Here is a 23,439-nt window from a genome sequence, read left to right as displayed (position 1 = left end):
ACCTCCCTGCACTCGGAATGGATTTTCTGGAGCTACAGGAGTCTAATTGGCGCGCTCTCAATGGCGTTGGAAAGCAGACATCCAGGGCTTTCCAGCAATATATAATAGTTCATACTTTGCGCGATGATAGACGATGTAAACTGGCGTTCAACGCCAGTATCATGCAGCTGTCTGGCGTCCAGCGCCAGAAACAGGTTACAAGTTGGAGTTCAACGCCCAAAACACGTCACAACCTGGCGTTCAACTCCAGAAACAGCCCAAGCACGTGAGAAGCTTTAATCTCAGCCCCAGTACACACCAAGTGGGCCCCAGAAGTGGATTTCTGCACCAATTATCTTAGTTTATTGATTTTCTGTAAACCTAGGCTACTAGTTTACTATTTAAACAACTTTTAGAGGATTACTTTATACCTCATGACGTCTATAGAACTGGATTTTATATTCCTTGGCAGCATGAGTCTCTAAACTCCATTGTTGGGGGTGAGGAGCTCTGCAGCGTCTCAATGAATTAATGCAATTGTTTCTATTTCATTCAAACGTGTGTGTGTTCCTATCTAAGATGTTCATTCGCGCTTAATTGTGAAGGAGGTGATGATCCGTGACACTCATCACCTTCCTCAATCCATGAACGTGTGCCTGACAAACACCTCCGTTCTACATCAGATTGAATGAGCATCTCTTAGCTTCTTTAATCAGAATCTTCGTGGTATAAGCTAGAACTGATGGCGGCCATTCTTGAGGATCCGAAAAGTCTAAACCTTGTCTGTGGTATTCTGAGTAGGATTCAAGGATTGAATGGCTGTGACGAGCTTCAAACTCGCGATTGCTGGGCGTGATGACAAACGCAGATCAATGGATCCTATTCCAACATGATCGAGAACCGACAGCTGATTAGCCGTGCTGTGACAGAGCATCTGGACCGTTTTCACTGAGAGGATGGGAAGTAGCCACTGACAATAGTGACACCCTACTTACAGCTTACCATGGATGGAACTTTACAAACAATTGAGTTGAATATTACATAGCAGAAATTCAGAGGACAAAGCATCTCCAAAACTCCAACAGATTCTTCATTAATAAAGTAACAATTCCTTATTCCAAATACTTTGACTTCTTACAATTAAATCCAATTAATCTTATTGGCATCCTGACTAAGATTAATAAAATAAACATAGTCTGCTTCAAACCAATAATCTCTGTGGGATCGACCCTTACTAACGTAAGGTATTACTTGGACGACCTAGTGCACTTGCTGGTTAGTTGTACGGATCACAAATTCGTGCACCATCTAGCCTTTCCCAAAGAAAGACTAGGACCTAAGGAATCAAAATTAATTCATCCAATTGACTTACCTTCATAGTTAAAAGTTGACTTAGTGGGAGAAAAATCCAATTCTCATCACAATTGATAAGGATAACCGGGATAGGACCTCTAGTTCTCATACCTTGCCAAAAGCTTTATTAGTTATTATTTTAACGACTTGTTATTTTACATTACTTGTTCAACCCTTTTCAAAACCCCAAAATATACTTTTCCATAACCAATAATAAATCATACTTTCCTGTAATTCCTTGAGAAGACGACCTGAGGTTTGAATACTTCGGTTTATAAATTTATTGGGTTTTGTTACTTGTGACAACCAAAACGTTTGTACGAAGGGATTTTCTGTTGGTTTAGAATCTATACTAACAACGCGACTATATTTTTACAAAATTCTTTACTAGCAAAAATCCTAACGTCAAAATGGCGCCGTTGCCGGGGAATTGCAAACGTGTGCCTTATTATTGGTTATTGTAAATATTTTTCTTTTACTTGTTTATTTGTTTTTGTTCTCCCTTCTTAATTTTGATAACTACCATGAATTCTCACCCCTTTCGCTTTGAGTTTGGTTCTACTTTTGTTGCAAGGAATGGAAGCTATAACAGGAATATGCATCAAGGTCAAGGCAATCAAAGATGGACGGAGCCAAGAGGATCTGATCAACCCTTTAGGCAACAACACCCTCCTAGATATCACAGACAAAGACCATTCTACAATGCATACCAAGCTGATAGATATGGTGGACCGCCTAGTAGCTACCAACAAGCCCCACCGTATGCTCAGATACCATCCTCACAACATAACTTTGAACCACCATATCACAAGCACTTTACCACCAAACACCCTCATATGACCCTAACCCATATCCACCATACCAACTACCTTATGAGCCATATGAACCATATATAGAACCACCCCCAATTTCACCCCAATTACTCCCAAGGACCACCACCTCCATATGCACCATGTCCATATCCATCGACCCAAGATTCACAGGCTCGCCTCAAGGAAACAATAGATCAATTTCATGCAACCCTTCATCAACTGGAGCAGGCAATAAATCAATTACCTTTCAGATGTTCAGACGCTCAAGGAACCCCCATGGCCTCATGTGGAGAATCTAATAAAGAACGTAGGATGAAGGAGACACTAGAAACTCCAGTGGACAATAAGGAGCGTGACTTTGTACTGGAACAAATGGAGAAAGCCAAAATCATTGAAGAAGAAGAAGTGGTCGAAGACTTAGGAGATGCTGAGCCTCCAATGGAAATTCAAGTCATAGAGCCTTCTTCAAAGATGTCTAAAATTGATGTTGAGGAGGGTGTACAACCTCCAAGGCATCTCATGGTTGAAGACTTTGAAAGGGATGATCAAGAGATGGATTCAAAAATTGATGAATTCTTATCTACGTTTGAATCCTCTTCCATTGGACTTGATATGGAGTTTATAGAAGAAAAAGCACAACCTCCCATTCCCTTAGTGAACAATGAAGAAGAAATTAAATTGGAAGAAATCTACCAAGAGGAAGAGGTTGATATTAAAGAAGCTTGCAAAGAGGTGGTAGTTGTCAAAGAAGAACACAAAGGAGTGGAGCTTGCAAGTTCATTAGAAACTCCTCCCCCTAAGTTGCCATCATCCTTAACAACATTCAAGTGGGTAAAATTCATATCCCTTAGCTTTCTAATTCCACTTGAATATGGGATACTGGAGACGGATGGTCAACTTAGAGCTCTTTGTGGCATTAAGCGTAAAAGGGAGATGGTCAGTGGTAAATGTTATCAAGCAAGGTTCAACATGGTTGTATGCTCAAGGTTTAAATGCAAGGGTTGGTGTAAAGCTCAACTGAATGGGTCTAGGTAGTTGTTTAGCCACTTTAGTGAGAATTCAGATTGCCTGCCACCCGGTTGGAACACTGATGATCAACTTGAAGACGGGTGTAGAAACAAGATTTGGGATCCCGGAGGCTATTGGAGTTACAAACATTGGTGGGGATTCCTGGATCAGTACAAGCATAAGCCACCATGACAGGGAGCTTACCAAATGTCCAACTTAAGGACTTTAACTAAAAGTGCTAGGTGGGAGACAACCCACCATGGTATGATCGTTCCTTTTCCATTTCAGTCTGTTTTTGAATTTTTATTGAACCTGGAATCATGCATAGCATTCATATTAAGAATTGCATTCTGCATACTGCATTAAAAAAAAAGAGAAAAGGGCACGCGACGCGACAGCATTGCCAACGCGTCTGCGTCCCCTGTGCCTTAGGAAGAAAAGAGACTTTACAGAGAGTCACGCGAGAGCGTGGCTGGAGGCGTGCCTTTGGCACAAATTAGTCCACGCGACCGCATCACTGACGCGTCCGCGTCAAGTGGGAAAAACGCCTCCCACGCGTCTGCGTCACCCACGCGAACGCGTGCCTCAACATCGACGTAAAAAGGGTGTACGGCCGAAAGTTGAGCTAGAATTGGGCTGGACTCGTGATAGAAGCACAAGCCCTGCCACGCGTATGCGTGCCCCACGCGTCCGCATCATTTTTTCAAAATAGGCCATCCATGCGATCGCATCACCCAAAGATTTGGCAATATACATTTCAAACAGAGAGTTGCGCGACCGCGTGGATGACGCGTCCGCATCATTTCATAGAAGCGCTATCCGTGCGAACGCGTCACTCACGCGTCTGCGTCGCCTGTGCTGCACAACTTATCCAAATCAGCCAAATATCTTATATTTTCTTCCCAAATCTAAATCTTTCCTTTCCCCTCTTATTTCTTTCTTCCTTCCTTTCTTTTTTCTTTCTTTTTTCTTTCAATTGGTGTTAGAAATTTATTTGGGTCATTATTTTGCTTGTGGATTTCTAAGAAATTGCTTGACAATATATATTATTTTTTTAAGGGTGCTTGCATGTTCAATTTAATACTCTTCATACCTTATTTAATATGCATGCTTTGTGTTTGTGAAAAAGCCCGTATGGCATTGTGCATTCTTAATTATTCTATCCTTCTACTCTAATGCCTGTTTTTCACAAAACCCTTTTCAATATTTTATTAATTAAATATAATTGTCAATACAAACGTTATTGTTAGTTTCTCACGACTAATAATACATTATGGCTTTTAATGCTTGATTTACGCTACTCATGCCTTTGCCAACATGCCAATAAACATCTTGCATTTAATTGCCTCAATTTATCATGATATGCTTCCATTGATGTCCTAATTTCATGGAATCACGACCATGTGTTCACGACATTCTTCTTTATTTTGGCATGATTCTTACTAGTACTGCCATCTCCCTTGCTCTATCCCTTTGACTTCATGTCCCTTTCTCTTCTCCCTTTTTCAAGCTGGCCACCCGGAAGGGAACCGGAAGACGTTTACAAGGGGAGACAAACAAGTCCATCTACACAATCCTGGGAGAAAAGACATCAGTTGGAGTAGCCCGTCCACTTGTACATCTTACCATGCACTAAGGACGGTGCAATCTTTAAGTGTGGGGAGGTCGATACCGATCTCCATGGGTTAGCTATTTCTATCTCAACACCAATGTTTAATTTTCTTTGTTTATTCATTGTTGCATTTGCATATTTGATTGCATGTTTGTTTGATTTTATGTATTTAGTCACTACTTGGTTGAAGTAATGTTTTCTTTTTCAATGAATTTTTATAGTATTTCACTAATTTAACTTATAAAAAAAATTAAAATTTTCTATGTGTTAAATTTGTTTGGAAGTTGTATTTGGAACATAGTTAAAAGCTAGAAGAGATTTGAGCTTATTTACATGGTTACATTATTTAACCATAAATATTTTATTCTTGTATATTTTCTTCTCTATAACTGCAATCTTTGCTTTGTTCCATTCTATATGTCCATTATTTAGTGTATTTACATACTTGCATATGATTGAGGCCATATTTGATTATTAACTCACTTATCCCAAATAAAGCCTACCCTTTTATGTCACCCTTGTTAGCCACCTTGAGCTTTTTACTCCCCTCTTGTTTTATAACCACATTACTAGCCTTAAGCAGAAAAACAAAATAAAAAAATCCCAAGCTGAATCCATGGTTAGTTTAAGATAGAAATTGTGTATCAACTAAGTGTAGGGAAATTTATGGGAACATGGGATGATAAAAAAAAGTAGGGAATTGAATTGAATACGTTATTTGAAAATTTGGGAAGCATGCTCATGTGAAATCAAAATAATTAAATTACCATGTGCATTAAAAAAATAAAAAAAATAAAAAAAAATATTATTAAGTAACTAAATAAGGGGATACAAAAAAATTATATTACCCCAAATGCAAAATAAAAAAAAAATATCAATGCACATGGGACAAAATTCAAAAATAAGTTTGATACATGAGCATGTAATACAAAAGTGGGAAAATTTTGGGTAGCTAGGTAAAGCATTTTAAATTGTATAAAGTATGTATATGTTAGGTGAGATCTTAGACTAATCAAGGGTTCAATTATTTAGCTCACTTAGCCTTATATATATATACCCTTACCCTTACCTTAGCCCCATTACAACCTTGAAAAAGACCTCATGATGTTTGTATGTATACATTAAATATTTGTTGATTGGTTGGATGAAGAACAAAGTTTAGAAAGCATGACTAGGGAAGAGTAGAGTGATTACCCTATACACTAGAGAGACTAGAGTGATATACACTACTAGTGAGGGTTCAACGCTTGATTCTATGTTCCCTGCTTTCATGAGCTATCTTCTTACAAGTTTACTTGTCTTTTATTGTGTGATTTGAATTAGTGAAATCCAGCTCATATTTATTCTTGAAAGATTTATTTACTTTTTCACCAAGTAGGTAGAATCATTTCAGCATGTAGTTGCATTCACATTCATAGGTTGCATTGCATGAGTCTTGCCTTTTTCTACTCATTTATTTAGTCTCCTTGAGTTTAGCATGAGGACAAGCTAATGTTTAAGTGTGGGGAGGTTGATAAACCACTATTTTATGGTTTATATTGTGTTTTATTGAGTGGTTTTATCAAGCTTTTCACCCACTTATTCATATGATTTGCATGTATTTACAATTCCTTCCTAAAAATATCCTATGATTAATAACTTGCTTCCTAAGGACCTTTTTGTTGTATATTTTTATCTTCCTTCGTACCATTCGATGCCGTGATCTGTATGTTAAGTGTTTCAGGCTTTATAGGGCAGGAATGGCGTAAGGAATGAAGAGGAAGCATGCAAAAATGGAAGGAACACAAGGAATTGAGGAGATGACCAGCGAGAAGTCACGCGATCGCATGGCTCACGTGACCACGTGAAATAGAAGGAATTACCGTGACGCGCTCACGTGCCTGACGCAACCACGCGAATTGAAAGCTGCACGACCGACGCGAAAGCGTGGACGACGCGCACGCGTGGTACGAGAAATGCTGAGTGACGCGAACGCATGGACAACGCGGACGGGTGACAAGCGCGATCTGCAGAATTACAGAAGTCGCTGGCACAAATTCTGGGCCGCATTTCAACCCAGTTTTTGGCCCAGAAACACAGATTAAAGTCCGGGAACATGCAGAGACTCAGGACATGATTTCATATCAGATTATAATTCAATTTTAGGTTTTAGATGTAGTTTTTAGAGAGAGAGGTTATCTCCTCTCTCTTAGGATTTAGGATTAGGATTCCTCTTAAAGGATTTAGGATTTCAACTCTTCATCAGGTTCAATATTTCTTTTACTTTATATTTCTCTTTTATTTTCAGATACTTTAATGCTTATATTTCATATGTTGCCTATTTGGCTTATGAGCCATTCATGTTAGGATTTTCTTTATTTAATATAAATTGAGGTATTTCAGACTTATATGTTATGGATGCTTTAGCTTTATCCAATTTATTTTCATTCGAGTAGATTTTCTTCCCTTTTGGCTTTGGTTGATTAATTGGTAACTCTTGAGTTATCAAACTCATTGTTGACTGAAAATTGGAATTCTTCAAGAATTAATTCAAGTTCCAATAACTCTAGCCTTTTCCAAAGAAAGACTAGGACCTGAGGAATCAAAATTAATTCATCCACTTGACTTACCTTCATAGTTAAAAGTTGACTTAGTGGGAGAAAAATCCAATTCTCATCACAATTGATAAGGATAACCGGGATAAGACCTCCAGTTCTCATACCTTGCCAAAAGCTTCATTAGTTATTATTTTAACGACTTGTTATTTTACATTACTTGTTCAATCCTTTTCAAAACCCCAAAATATACTTTTCCTAACCAATAATAAATCATACTTCCCTGCAATTCCTTGAGAAGACGACTCGAGGTTTGAATACTTCGGTTTATAAATTTATTGGGTTTTGTTACTTGTGACAACCAAAACGTTTGTACGAAGGGATTTTCTATTGGTTTAGAATCTATACTCACAACGCGACTATATTTTTACAAAATTCTTTACTAGCAAAAATCCTAACGTCAAGCATCCCCCTCCCTTGTTTCGTTTTCTGTTTCTCTTCTTTTATTAGTTAGTTTTAAATAAAAAATTAAAAATTAAAAAAATAATAAATAAATAAATAAAACAAAAAATATAGTACCAATATTTGTCCTTAGTTTCTGAAATTAAGTTTGGTGTTACATAGTTAATTTTGTTTTAATTTTTTTATTTAATTTTCTCTGTAATTTTTGAATTTTTTTTCATAGAGTAGTTAGTATTTTTATTTTATTTATTTACACAAGTTACCTCACTAGGAATTCTCTATACTCTGATGTAGAGAGTTCCATATTTTCTTGTCTTCTGTATGTTTATGACGAGGAACAGGGACAAGGAACCTCTGTAAGACTTTGATCTTGAACTTGAAAGGACTTTCAGGCGGCGTTTGCAACAAGCAAGACTTTACAAGGCTGCAGGGTCCAACATGGATCATAATAATATTGTTAATACCAATGTGGCAAATCCAAATGGGAATGAGTAACAAAGGAGAGTACTTGGCTCTTACTCTGCTCCTACTGCAGATCTTAATGGAAAAAGCATTGTGGTGCCTCCTATAGCTGCGAACAACTTTGAGTTGAAACCACAATTGGTCACCCTGGTACAACAAAACTGCCAGTATCATGGTCTTTCCCACGAAAACCCAAATTAATTTATTTCTAATTTTCTGCAAATTTGTGATACTATGAAGACAAATGGAGTGAAACCTGAGGTGTACAAACTCATGCTCTTCCGGTTTGCTTTGAGGGATGGAGCAAAGCTATGGCTAGATTCCCAACCCAAGGAGAGTTTGGATACTTGGGACAAGGTTTTTACTGAGTTTCTTACTAAATTTTTTCCACCAAAAAAGTTGAATAAGCTTAGGGTGGAGGTTCAGACATTAAGGCAGAAGGATGGTAAAACTCTTTATGAAGCTTGGGAGAGATACAAGCTACTGACTAGACAATGCCCTCCAAATATGTTCTCCAAGTGGACCCAACTAGATATTTTTTATGAAGGTTTGGTAAAATGTCCAAGATGTGCTTAGATAATTTTGCAGGTGGTTCACTGCACAAGAAGAAGACACTGGAGGAGACTATTGAGCTTATTGAATTGGTTGCTAGCAACCAATATTTATACTTATCTAACAGGAATCCTGTGAACTCTGAGGCTCCTCAGAAGAAGGGTGTTATGGAAGTAGAAGCTCTTAATGCTATTCTTGCTCAGAACAAGCTTATGTCTCAGCAAATAAGTCTACTTACTCAACAGATGGGTGGCATGCAAGTCTCAGCTATCAACACCCAAAATCCACCTCAAGATGTCTCTTATGACATGACAGGTAATTTTGTGTAAAATGATAATTATGATTATGCTCAATCCTCTTCTGAACAGGTCAATTACATGGGGAGTGGTCCTAGAAATCCCAATAATGATCCATATTCTAAGACATACAATCAAGGGTGGAGAAATCACCCAAATTTTGGGTGGAGGGACCAACCTCAAAGGCCTTAGAATTTCAACAATAATTCTCAGGGCGGCTACCAACAGAACAATCACAATAACCGCCAATTTCAGTCTCATCAACAACAAACACCTTAGCAGTCAAATTCTAAATCTCAAGAAAATTCTAATTGGGAGATGATGAGGAGTTTTATGCAGGAAACCAGAGCTTCCATTAGAAACTTGAAGGTACAAATGGGCCAACTGAGCAAGCAATTACCTGAGAGGTCTTCAAATACATTTCCTGGTGATACAGTGGTGAACTCAAGAGAAGATTGCAAGGCTATCCAATTGAGAAGTGGTAACGTGGCTGGTTCTGAGACCAAGGTCAGTGAAGAGCTAGTTAAAAAGGAAGCTCCAGAGGAGAAGAAGGAAAAAGTAGAGCACGCCCCTCCAAAGCTTGCAGACAACCCATTCCCAGACTCTCTTGACACATATCCTACATTGCTAAAGGCTCCTGAATACAAGGCAAAAATGCCATATCCTCAAATGCTTCAGAAGGCTTCCAAAGACAAGCAATTTTCTAAATTTTTAGAAGTCTTCAAGAAGCTGCAGATCAACATTCCTTTTGCAGAGGCTCTTGAGCAAATGCCTCTTTATGCTAAATTTATGAAAGAATTATTGACTAACAAGAGGAATTGGAAAGAACAAGAAACAGTGGTGTTAACCAAGGAATGCAGAGCTATTATTCAACATAACCTTCCAGAGAAAATGCAGGATCCAGGGAGTTTTGTGATCCCTTGCACCATTGGAGATGTCACCATTCAGAGAGATTTATGTGATCTTGGAGCTAGCATCAATCTCATGCCACTTTCAGTGATGAAAAAGCTTCAAATTGAGGAGGTAAAACCCACTCGTATTTCTCTTCAACTTGCTGATCTTTCTATTAAATTACCTGTGGGTGTTGTTGAGGATTTACTTGTGGAAGTATGACCATTTATTTTTCCTGCTGATTTTGTTATTTTAGACATGGAAGAGGATGTAAAATCCTTTATTATTCTTGGTAGACCCTTTTTAGCTAGAGGTAGAGCTCTGATTGATGTGCAAAAAGGGTGAATTAACCCTGACGGTCAATGAAGAACAGGTGGTCTTTAATATTTTTGAAGCTCTCAAGCACCCTATTGATTCTGAAGGGTGTATGACAATAGATGTTATTGAACCACTTGTTCAAGAGGTACTAAAATCTGAGGTACTTGATGACATTCTGGATCCTATTTTTGAGCATGAATAGTTGAAGTTGATGATTCACCACCCCAGAAGGCTATGATTCACACGCCTGAAGCAGAGGAGGAAGCCCCCAAACTTGAGCTCAAACCTTTACCTCCTTCTCTGAAATATGTATTTTTGGGTGACAATGATTCATATCAGTGATTATTAGCTCTTTCCTGAAGCCTAAAGAGGAAGAGGTGCTTATTTCAGTGCTAAAGAGCCATAAAATAGCTCTTGGGTGGACCATCAGTGATTTAAAGGGGATTAATCCAACCAAATGTATGCACAAGATCCTCCTTGAAGATGATGCTAAGCCAGTTGTGCAACCACAAAGGAGACTTAATTCAACTATGAAAGAGGTGGTCCAAAAAGAGGTAATGAAATTATGGGAAGCATGTATAATTTATCCAATTTTTGACAGCCCTTGCATTGGGTAAGTCCTGTGCAGGTAGTTTCCAAGAAAGGAGGGATGACAGTGATCAAGAATGAAAAGAATAAGCTTATTCCTACAAGAACAGTCATAGGATGGAGAATGTGTATAGACTACAAAAGGCTCAACACTGCTACAAGGAAGGATCACTTCCCCCTGCCTTTCATTGATCAGATGCTTGAGAGGTTAGCTGGTCATACTTTTTATTGTTTTCTAGATGGATATTTTGGATATAATCAAATTACAGTGGACCCTCAAGATCAAGAAAAGACAGCATTCACATGTCCTTTTGGAGTGTTTGCTTATACGAGAATGCCATTTGGACTTTGTAATGCTCCAGCAACTTTTCAGAGGTGTATGCTTTCTATTTTTTCTGATATGGTTGAAAAGTTCATTGAGGTATTTATGGATGATTTTTCTGTCTTTGGTAATTCTTTTGAATCCTGCCTTAAGCATTTATCCCTTGTTTTGAAATGGTGTTAAGAATCAAACCTTGTTTAAAATTTGGAAAAATGCCATTTTATGGTTACAGAAGGCATTGTTCTTGGACACCGAATTTCAAGTAAGGGGATTGAGGTTGACAGAGCAAAGGTAGAGGTAATTGAAAAATTACCACCAGCAGCTAATGTTAAGGCAGTCAGGAGTTTCTTGGGTCATGCAGGATTTTATAGGAGATTTATAAAGGACTTTTCTAAAATTGCTAAACCATTGAGCAACCTGTTGGTTGTTGATGTTCCTTTTGTGTTTGATACTGAATGTCTACATGCTTTTGAAACTTTGAAAGCAAACCTTACCTCTGCTCCCATTATAGCTCTCCCTAACTAGGATTTACCATTTAAATTGATGTGTGATGCCAGTGACTTTGCTATAGGAGATGTTTTAGGACAGAGGCATGGTAAGCTTATACATGTCATTTATTATGTCAGTCGTGTGTTAAATAATGCCCAAAAGAATTACACAACTACAGAAAAGGAATTATTAGCTATTGTGTATGTTGTTGATAAGTTTAGGTCCTATTTAATTGGTTTTAAGGTTATTGTTTATACTGACCATGCTGCTTTGAAGTACCTTCTAACCAAGCAGGACTCTAAACCAAGATTAATCAGATAGGTGTTACTCCTTCAGGAGTTTGATATTGAAATAAAAAATAGGAAAGGGTCAGAAAATCAAGTAGCTGACCATCTCTCCAGAATTGAGCCTGAAGCAGGAGTACAAGCACCCACAGCTGTGATTGAGACGTTTTTGGATGAGCAATTGTTCCTCATTCAGCAAGCTCCATGGTTTGCAGATATTGCAAATTACAAAGCCATGAATTTTAAAAGGTGTTTAGATGGTATAATCCGGAGATGTATCCCGGATGAGGAAAAATATTATATTCTTTGGCACTGTCATGGTTCTGACTATGGAGGCCACTTTGGTGGTGAAAGGACAGCTACAAAGGTCCTTTAGAGCGGGTTTTACTGGCCGACTCTCTTCAGGGACTCAAGAGAATTTGTAAAGCACTGTGACAGATGTGAAAAAGCCACGAATCTTCCTGCCAACCATGAGATGCCACAACAGGGAATTCTTGAGGTTGAGTTGTTTGATGTATAGGGTATTGATTTCATGGGGCCTTTTCCACCCTCACATTCAAACAACTATATCCTAGTGGCAGTTGATTATGTGTTCAAGTGGGTGGAAGCTGTGGCTCTACCCACCAATGATGCCAAGGTGGTGATGAGCTTTCTTCAGAGATATATCTTTAGCCGGTTTGGTGTCCCAAGGACACTCATTAGTGATGGTGGAAGCCACATCTGTAATAGACAGCTGGACTCACTTCTGTAGAGATATGGAGTCCGTCATAAAGTGGCAACCCTATATCAGCCTCAGACAAGTGGACAGGTTGAAGTCTCTAACAGGAAACTCAAGTAGATTCTAGAAAAGACCGTCAGTATTTCAAGAAAGGACTAGTCTAGGAAGCTTGATGATGCTCTCTGGGCATACCGGACAGCTTACAAGACTCCTATTGGCATGTCCCCTAATCAGTTGGTCTATGGTAAAGCCTGTCACTTGCCCGTTGAATTGGAGCATAAAGCTTACTGGGCAATCAGGTATCTGAATCTTGATTCAAAAGCTGCAGGAATTAAGCGAATACTTTAGTTGAATGAGCTTGATGAATTCAGATATTCCGCCTATGAGAATGCCAAGCTCTATAAGGAGAGAACCAAGTTATTTCATGAGAAGAAGATTACCATCAGAGTCTTTGAGCCAGGACAGAAAGTGCTTCTGTATAATTCAAGGCTCAAACTCTTTTCCGGGAAGTTGAATTCCCAGTGGTCAGGACTGTTTGTGGTTACCAGAGCTTCACCATATGGCCATGTGGAAATACAGGAAGAGAATTCTGACAGAAAATTTACAGTGAATGGCCAGAGGTTGAAACACTATCTTGGAGGTGAGATTGATCGCCAGAGGTCCGCTCATCTTCTGAATTAGCAAAACTGATTGTCAAGCTAATGACGTTAAAGAAGCACTTTGTCGAGAGGCAACCTGATAATTTCGTATCCTTAGTAATTTTTCCATTGAGTTGATTATATTGTTTGTTTGATTTTTCTTGAGTTTTACTGTTTTCCTTCGTTTTACTTGAGTTTTGATCATGCAGAAATTTTAAAACAGGAATCGGACACTTAGAAAAATTTTTGAACACTCTGGAGGAGGTTGAGTCTGCTAGTTCCACACTGAACTTGGAATTTTCCAAGTTCAGCGTGGTTAGAAGCGTGTAATTTGGAGGGAGTCTCTGCTGATGTGTGGAAAACGATCCAACACAAAACTCACCGGCAAGTGTACCGGGTCGCATCAAGTAATAATAACTCACATGAGTGAGGTTGATCCCACAGGGATTGAAGGATTGAGCAATTTTAGTTTAGTGGTTGATTTAGTCAAGCGAATTAAGTTTTGGTTGAGTGGGTTGTATTTAACAGAAGCTAAATTGCTTGGAATGTAAAGGGAGAGGGGAGAATTGCAGTAAATTAAAGGACAGGAAAGTAAAATAGACTGAATCTTAAAGGACAAGAAATTAAATGACTGAAACTTAAAGTGCAAGAAATGTAAATTGCAGTAACTTAAATGGCAAGAAATGTAAATTGCTTGAATGTAAAAGGGATTTAAGGACTGGGATTGCAGAATCTAAACAAAGAGAAATTGAATCGCCACAGTTAATAGAGCAGAAATTGAATTAGAAGCAATTAGGACTCAAACAGTTAAGAAATCAAGTGCAGCAAAGGTTCACAGAAGAACCAAAAGGAAATTGGGATCTCAGGACTCCAGAGACTAAATAGCAGAGCCTAGATCTCAATTGCCTTCCTAGATCCAAGTTCTCAAAGCAATTGATAAGAAATTGAAGAAGAAGTAGTAAAGAGAATGTAAATGAATTCAATTATGCAGAAAAGAAATTAAAGAGCTCTTGAGTGGAGATTGAGACAGAATTTCCTCAATTCTTAACACCCAAGACTCAAACAAGAGAATTAAAAATGCCCAAGCAAGAACAAGGAAGAAGAGAGATCAATTCTCCTCCCCAATTCTCTGAAATCTCGGTCCAGTCTCTCAAAGAAAGGTTGCAAAAATTCAAAGCTCAAAGAAAGTGCAAAATTCAAAAGTCAAGTCAAAAGGTCCTAATTACATCAAACTAGCTCCTATTTATACACTTTCTATTCTTGGATTTTGGGATTTGGATGGGCTTTTGATTTGGTGAAGAAATGAATTAAATTGGATTTTTAATTCAATTTTTGGCCCAAAAACAATAGCTTCCAGGAGGCTGCCCTGCCCTTGTGGAGGGCAGGGCAGGATTTGGTGCTTGGTGCGTGCGTGGTGCGGGCGTGGTGCAGGCTTGGTGCGCAGGATGCTGCCCTGCCCTCGCGGAGGGCAGGGCAGAAAAATTTGGTGCGCCAGATTGGTGCTGTGGTGCGCTGCTGGTGCTGCCAGATGATGCTGTAGTGCGCCAGAATGGTGCCTTGGTGCGCCAGAATTGTGCCACAACAAAATGATGCCCTGCCCTCGCGGAGGGCAGGGCAGTGTTTCCACTTTGACGTCCCGAGTTCGAAACTTGGATGCTACACACGCTACCCATTTTCCTTGGCTTTCTTGGTACCAAAGTGAGGCTTAATTCCTTGCTTCCTCATGGTCCCGTGTTCAACTCTTGTGGCAAGCATTGTAGGCATTTTCCTTTGATTTTCTTCCCTTGGTGAGCCCGATACTGCCCTTGTGGAGGGCAGAGCAAGGTTTTATTCTTCTTGATTCCAAGGCACAGATTTGTGCTCTGCCCTTGTAGTGGGCAGGGCAGAGTTGCCTTTCATGCTTTGTTCCCTTATGTTGCCCTCCTAGAGGGCAGTGTGCCCTTGTGAAGGGCAATGCTTGCTCCCTTCTTTACACGCGGCACACTTCTCCTTCCTTTGACCACGTTTTCTTCTCCTTGGGTCACGCTTTCTTAGGCCACGCTTTTCTCTTTTATTCTTTTCTTCACCTACAATAAACCAAAACAACCACTCCAAGTATCACTAAATTCACAAGGCTTATAAATCAATTAAAATTCAATTAAAATTAGCTTAAATTTCATGAGTTATCATTAATTTCATGGTGGTTGTTTGATTTAAAGAAGTTATGCATTTTCACTCCAAATCACTTACTTAGGATGCAAGAAAGTGCATAAAGACTAATAAAACAAGTGAAATTAGCTTGAAAAATGGGTATATGATGACTTGTCATCACAACACCAAACTTAAATCTTGCTTGTCCCCAAGCAAGCATCAAAACTAAGAGTAAATGATATGAACAAGAAAAGAACACATATCCTTATTAGGCATATAGCAGAACTTGATTTATGGAGTCTTTATGCAGACAATGATAACTCAATTATTGTTGCTGTTACATAATATACATCTTTCCTCAAAGGCTTGCTAACCTTGCTGTTATAAGGCTTACTCTTTAATTACTCCCTTGCTAACTTTTCTTTTCTTATAATGCTTAACAAGCTTATTATTCTTTTGGAGGTTTGGTGTCTAATGTTGCAGTAGTAGCCTTTGGCTTTATTTTTTTTTCTTTTACTCAACATCTTTCCACCAAAGACACATTGCTCACTAATTCTTCCTAGGATCATTGATGCCCAGCATCTCTTTGGATAACTAAATGTTCTGTATCTAAGTTGCTCTTTATTGTGGACTTTCAATTGGCCATCCCAAATCAGTTGATCTAAGTGACCGGGTTTTAAAATACCCCTTAGAATTTACTCATCCAAGCATATCTTAGTACAAGAACACCACAGGCATATGTCCTAGGGTCCAAGCTATTGGTGTCCAACCTTTATTCTTTGTTTTTCTTGCCATTTTGGCTTTTTCTTCTTCCTTTTCTTTCTGTTTTTGTTACCAAGGGCTTTTTCTTTATTGATGAGAGTCTTTACAACAGCAAGCTAACTCACATTTGAATGAGAATGATATTATGCAACAATTATTTCATGAGTTATGCATTTAATCAAACACATATACCACCATTAACTTCCATTCTTACTTATGCAACATTGGATATTTCACTTTTCAATTCAAACAAATCTCTTTTAAGTGATGGATAACAAGCATTATGCAGATTTAGCATTTTTAATAAACAATTTCACTTGCAACTAGATAAACACTTTAGCAAGACATACAATGGTTTCCAGATTCAATACATTTCACAGCAGCAAGGATTAAGTTTAGATACAACCTTTGAAGTTGCAGCCCTTTGATTCTTCCTTCTGTTGTGTTCTCCTTGAGTTAAGATGCATAATGTCTTCAATTGTTAACTCATGTCCTGCATATTTCTCAAAGTTGCTTGCTTCTCAAGCCTTTAATTATATGGTTAGTATGCATAAACTGAGTGTGGTTCCTGGATTGATTTTGGTGTGGGAACACCAAACTTAATTGTTTGCCACTGCTTCTGATGCAACAGTTAACCATATGTGAAACCTTGTGTTCTTACTAAAGGTTAATGAAATTAAAGCTAGAAAGCAATTAAATAGTTGAATAATGTGTTTGGTTGCTTGGAGCTAGCATCATGCAGGAGGTGAGAATGTGTTTTTAAATGATATTTTTGGTGGAACACCAAACTTAAAATCTTTCATTCTCCCTTAAATTGTTTTGGTGTGCAACACCAAACTTAGCTCCTTGCAATCCATACCAATTATTCAACATTTTTATTGAAAAAGTTATGAAAGAAAACTACCTCAGGTTGGGTTGCCTCCCAACAAGCGCTCTTTTATTGTCACTAGCTTGACATTCTTCATTCTGCTGATCATGAAGATTGAAAATCACAGTGCCTTAGCTTGTCTTTCTTCACGGTGAACTTCCTTCCTGTTTCCTCTTTGATGACCTCTATGAATTCCTGTGGAAGGATCTTGGTCACAATGTAGTGATCAGACAGCTGTGGGGACACCTTCATGGTTTGACTGTTTATCATTACTCTATCCCCTAGTGAAAATTTTCCAGTGGGGATTTTCTGCTTTTCTTTAATTATATCCTCTGTCTCTCCTTGTAAGAATTCCTTGTTGTGTTTTTCTTGGCTGGTATTTTCTTCGTCCAAGGTTTTCTTACTTTCCTCTATGATCTTTTTCCATCCTTCCTTCCTTGCAGCATCTTCATTGTTAGTCAGTTTATCTTCAGTGGCTCTGGGGAAGATATTTACCCTCTTCTCACCCATTTCTGCGAAATGCTTCACCAGTTGAGCTAATTGCCCCTCAATTCCTCTGATTGAAATCTCTTGGTTCTTTGTTATCTCCTCTTGGTGTTTCAGCATTCTCTCCATTAAGATCTCCAAGTTAGTGATTCTTTGAGAGTCTTGTGAGATTGGTTGGTTGTGGGATGTTAAAGGTTGGAGGGGTGGGTGTTGTGGTGGTATGTAATGGTTGTTGTTACTATAATGATGTTTTTGTTGGTTTGTGAAGCTGGGGTTGTATAATTGAAGTCCCTTGGTTTGTGATTTTGGTACTCGTTCCTTCTCCAGTTGGGATGAGTCTGGGAGTGTCTGTGTTGTGAGTATTGGCTTTGAGTGGTATTACTGGGTGAGTGATGTTGATTGTTCGTGATCATGGAATTGCCCTGGTTGAAACTTCCTTGTTCTTGATGTTGAGACTCCCTCATTCTCAGATAAGAATGGGGTCTCCATGGTGGAAATTGGACATTCACTGCAGCAGTCTGCAGGCAATCAACTTTTCTATCTCTCAGCTCCATGTTTTGCTGTGTTTGATGGTGCGTTTGTTTGTTTATGTCCTTGAATGCATTCACCCCTTCAATATTCATCACTTCTTTTTCTAAGATTACAGTCTGTGGTTTCTCAAATGAAGGTTGGTTGTTGACTCCTTTGTCATTGAGATTTGCAATTCCTTGGGCAGTTGTTGTTGCTTTGAGTAGGCCATCTGAGAAGTGGTCCACTGCTTTTCTTGTTTCTGGGGTCAATCCTTCATAGAAAGCTCGGAAGCCCACTTTATCAGTTGCTTTCTTGTATCTTTCCCATGCCTTGAAGAGTGGTTCTTCTTCTCCTTGTGTGAATGAATATTCCCCCTCTTCCATCTTGATGATCTGTTGGGATGAGGAGAATTTGGCCAGAAATTTGGTGACCAAATCGTCCCAACTAGTGATACTTCCTTGAGGAAAAGTTTCAAGCCATTGTGCAGCTTCACCCCTGATGAGCGGATAATTTATACGCTTTTTGGCATTATTTTTTAGTATGATACTTCCTTGGCCGAGACTTTAGCTCACGACGTTGGGGGTGTTAACGTTTTAGTGAAAGTATGAGTTCGAGAATGTTAGTGACACTCAACATTGTCACTAACGTTCCAATGTACCCCTTTGCCTCACGTTAGAGCCCACGTTAACTAGGTTAACGTGGCTTCTAACGTGGCCTTGCCAACCTTTGAGAACGTTAGTGACACTTAACATTGTCACTAACGTTCCAGTGTGCCCCTATGTCTCACGTTAGAATCCCACGTTAACTAGGTTAACGTGGCTTTTAACGTGGCCATTCTTAGCCATCCCCAACGTTAGTGACAATGTTGAGTGTCACTAATGTTGGCTCATCTTTCACTCATCAACGTTAGCTTTCCACTTAGTTAACGTGAAAGTTAACGTGGCTCCTTGGGGTTTTGTGGTTGCTTCCAACGTTAGTGACAATGTTGGGTGTCACTAACGTTGTCGACCACCCTTGCCTCTTATGTTAGCTCCCACGTTAACTGATGAGCGGATAATTTATACGCTTTTTGGCATTGTTTTTAGTATGTTTTTAGTATGATCTAGTTAGTTTTTAGTATATTTTTATTAGTTTTTAGTTAAAATTCACTTTTCTGGACATTACTATGAGTTTGTGTGTTTTTCTGTGATTTCAGGTATTTTCTGGCTGAAATTGAGGGACCTGAGCAAAAATCTGATTCAGAGACTAAAAAGGACTGCAGATGCTGTTGGATTCTGACCTCCCTGCACTCGAAGTGGATTTTCTAGAGCTTCAGAAGCCCAATTGGCGCGCTCTCAACGGCGTTGGAAAGTAGACATCCTGGGCTTTCCAGCAATATATGATAGTTCATACTTTGCTCAAGATTTGATGGCCCAAACCGGCGTTCAAAGTCACCCTCAAGATTTCCAGCGTTAAACGCCGGAACTGGTACCAAAATGGGAGTTAAACGCCCAAACTGGCATAAAAGCTGGCGTTTAACTCCAAGGAGAGTCTCTACACGAAAATGCTTCAATGCTCAGCCCAAGCACACACCAAGTGGGCTCGGAAGTGGATTTTTATGTCATTTACTCATCTCTGTAAACCCTAGGATACTAGTTCTCTATATATAGGACCTTTTACTATTGTATTTTCATCTTTTGATCACTTTGAGATCTCTGGATCATCTTTGGACATCTAGTTCTTAGATCATTGGGAGGCTGGCCTCACGGCCATGCCTAGACCTTGTTCTTATGTATTTTCAACGGTGGAGTTTCTACACACCATAGATTAAGGTGTGGAGCTCTGCTGTACCTCGAGTATTAATGCAATTACTATTGTTCTTCTATTCAATTCCGCTTGTTCTTGTTCTAAGATATCACTTGTTCTTCAACTTGATGAATGTGATGATCCGTGACACTCATCATCATTCTCACCTATGAACGTGTGACTGACAACCACCTCCGTTCTACCTTCGATTGGGTGAATATCTCTTGGATTCCTGATACACGATGCATGGTTGATCGCCTGACAACCGAGTGCTCGCCTGACAAATGAGCCAGCCATTCCGTGAGATCAGAGTCTTCGTGGTATAGGCTAGAACTGATGGCGGCAATCAAGAGAATCCGGAAGGTCTAACCTTGTCTGTGGTATTCTGAGTAGGATTCAATGATTGAATGACTGTGACGTGCTTCAAACTCCTGAGGGCGGGGCGTTAGTGACAGACACAAAAGAATCACTGGATTCTATTCCGGCCTGATCGAGAACCGACAGATGGATAGCCGTGCCGTGACAGGGTGCGTTGAACATTTCCACTGAGAGGATGGGAGGTAGCCACTGACAACGGTAAAACCCTTGCTTAAGCTTGCCATGGAAAGGAGTAAGAAGGATTGGATGAAGACAGTAGGAAAGCAGAGAGACGGAAGGGAAGGCATCTTCATACGCTTATCTGAAGTTCCTACCAATGAATTACATAAGTATCTCTATCTTTATCTTTATGTTTTATTCGTATATCACTCCATATCCATTTGAGTTTGCCTGACTAAGATTTACAAGGTGACCATAGCTTGCTTCATACCAACAATCTCTGTGGGATCGACCCTTACTCGCGTAAGGTTTATTACTTGGACGACCCAGTACACTTGCTGGTTAGTTGTGCGAAGTTGTGTTTATGCCATGGTACTGAATACCAAGTTTTTGGATTCATTACCGGGGATTAATTGATTTGTGAAAAGTAGTGATCACAATTTCGTGCACCAAGTTTTTGGCGCCGTTGCCGGGGATTGTTCGAGTTTTCGGCAAACTTTTGGTCCGGTAACATCAGTGCCAAATTTCTGATCCGGCAACAGCACCAAGTTTTTGGCGCCGTTGCCGGGGATTGTTGAGTTTGGACAACTGAAGGTTCATCTTGTTGCTTAGATTAGGTATTTTTTTCGGAATTCTTGAAGATGAATTCTAGAGTTTCATGATGATTTGTTGAAGTCTGGCTGGCTGTGAAGCCATGTCTAATTTCATTGGACCGAGGTTTCAACTTATCATCACAAGAGCTTGTTGATTTCTATCAATCTTGCTTTTGGAGCAGTGATCTGCTAAGGCTTGGCTGGCCATTGGCCATGTCTAGTTTTTTGGACCGAAGCTTTCTTTAAAAGCTTGGCTGGCTGTGAAGCCATGTCTAATTCCTGGACCGGAGTCTTAGACTAAACATTGCATGATTCCTGGAATTCTCATTAAGAATTTTGATACCTTTTTCCACTTAATTTTTGAAAATCCAAAAAATTTTACAAAATTATAAAAACAAAAAAATATTGCATGTTTGAGTCTAGTGTCTCATTTTAAGTTTGGTGTCAAGTGCATGCATTCATGTGTCTTAAGGATCTTCAAGTAATTCTTGATGATTTCTTACTCTGATCTTTGAATTCTCTTAACTTGAGTGTTTATGTGTCTCATATGCATTCTCATTAGTGTCAGTAGTATACAAACTGCTAAGTTTGGTGTCTTGCATGCATTGTTATTTGATTTTAGTTGCATTTTGATTATTAAAAATCCAAAAATATTTTTAATTTGTGTCTTTTCAAGTCAATAATACAGAGAATTGAAGATTCAGAACATACTGCAGAGGAATTGCACAGAAAAGCTGGGCGTTCAAAACGCCCAGTGAAGAAGGACAGACTGGCGTTTAAACGCCAGCCAGGGTACCTGGTTGGGCGTTTAACGCCCAAAAGGGTAGTATTTTGGGCGTTTAATGCCAGGATGGCACAAGAAGGAAGATTTTGTTTTCAATGCAATTTTTTTTCAAGTTTTCAAAATTTTTCAAAATCAAATCTTTTTCAAATCATATCTTTTCAATCATATGTTTTCAAAATTGATTTCTTTCCATTTTTAAGGATACTTGCTATCAATTAATGATTTGATTCAACATTTCAAGTATATTGCCTTTTCTGTTGAGAAAGGTTTAATGTTTGAATCATATCTTTTCTTGATAGCCAAGTCATTAATTTTCAAAATCAAATCTTTTTTTTAAAATGTTTTTCAAATCATATCTTCTCAATCACATCTTTTTAAAAATAATCATATCTTCTTAACCACATCTTTTTCAAAATAGCTTTCAATCAAATCTTTTTGATTTCTAATTTCAATATCTTTTTCAAAAGTCACTTTACCTCTTTCTCACTCTTAGTTTTCAAAAATCAATTAAGGTTTTTCAAAATGTTTTCAAAATCTTTTACTTAATTTTCAAAAATCACTTCCCTTCTTCTCACATCCTTCTATTTATGGACTAACACTATTCCTTAATGCAAAATTCGAACTCCATCTTCTTTGATAAGTTCGAATTTTCTACTTCTGTCTTCTAATTTTCTTCTCCTCTGACACCTCAAGGAATCTCTATACTGTGACATAGAGGATTCCACATTTTCTTGTTCTCTTCTCTTTCTTATGAGCAGGAGCAAAGACGAAAGCATTCTTGTTGAGGCTGATCCTGAATCTGAAAGGACCTTGAAGCGAAAGCTAAGAGAAGCTAAGGCACAATTCTCTGTAGAGGACCTAACATAAATCTTCAAAGAAGAAGAACTCATGGCAGCCGAAAACAACAATAATGCCAACAATGCAAGGAAGGTGCTAGGTGACTTTACTGCACCTACTCCCGACTTCTATGGGAGAAGCATCTCTATCCCTGCCATTGGAGCAAACAACTTTGAGCTTAAGCCTCAATTAGTTTCTCTAATGCAACAGAATTGCAAGTTCCATGGACTTCCATTGGAAGATCCTCATCAGTTTTTAGCTGAATTCTTGCAAATCTGTGACACTGTCAAGACTAATGGGGTTGACCCTGAGGTCTATAGACTCATGCTATTCCCTTTTGCTGTAAGAGACAGAGCTAGGACATGGTTGGACTCACAACCTAAAGAAAGCCTGGACTCTTTGGAAAAGCTGGTCAATGCCTTCTTGACAAAGTTCTTTCCACCTCAAAAATTGAGTAAGCTTAGAGTGGAAGTCCAAACCTTCAGACAGAAGGAAGGAGAATCCCTCTATGAAGCTTGGGAAAGATACAAACAATTAATCAGAAAGTGTCCTTCTGATATGCTTTCTGAATGGAGCATCATAGGTATTTTCTATGATGGTCTCTCTGAACTATCCAAGATGTCTTTGGATAGCTCTGCTGGAGGCTCTCTTCATCTGAAGAAGACGCCTACAGAAGCTCAAGAGCTGATTGAAATGGTTGCAAATAACCAATTCATGTACACTTCTGAAAGGAATCCTGTGAACAATGGGACTAGTTAGAAGAAAGGAGTTCTTAAGATTGACACTCTGAATGCCATATTGGCTCAGAACAAAATATTGACTCAACAAG

The 23,439-nt window shown here is 38.9% G+C and overlaps 1 non-coding gene across 1 annotated transcript; it reads right to left on the bottom strand.

Annotated features, from left to right (window-relative positions):
• Positions 1-23,066: 23,066 nt before the first annotated feature.
• On the bottom strand, positions 23,067-23,174 carry LOC112793880 (small nucleolar RNA R71). The gene has a single exon (XR_003198569.1). It is a non-coding gene; the product is annotated as a small nucleolar RNA R71 (small nucleolar RNA).
• Between the last annotated feature and the right edge of the window lie 265 nt (positions 23,175-23,439).

The sequence above is a fragment of the Arachis hypogaea genome, chromosome 3 (assembly GCF_003086295.3).
Source record: "Arachis hypogaea cultivar Tifrunner chromosome 3, arahy.Tifrunner.gnm2.J5K5, whole genome shotgun sequence".
Classification (NCBI taxonomy): domain Eukaryota; kingdom Viridiplantae; phylum Streptophyta; class Magnoliopsida; order Fabales; family Fabaceae; genus Arachis; species Arachis hypogaea.
The sequence above is the reverse complement of the archived record's forward strand: the minus strand, read 5'-3'. Positions and strand labels throughout refer to the sequence as shown.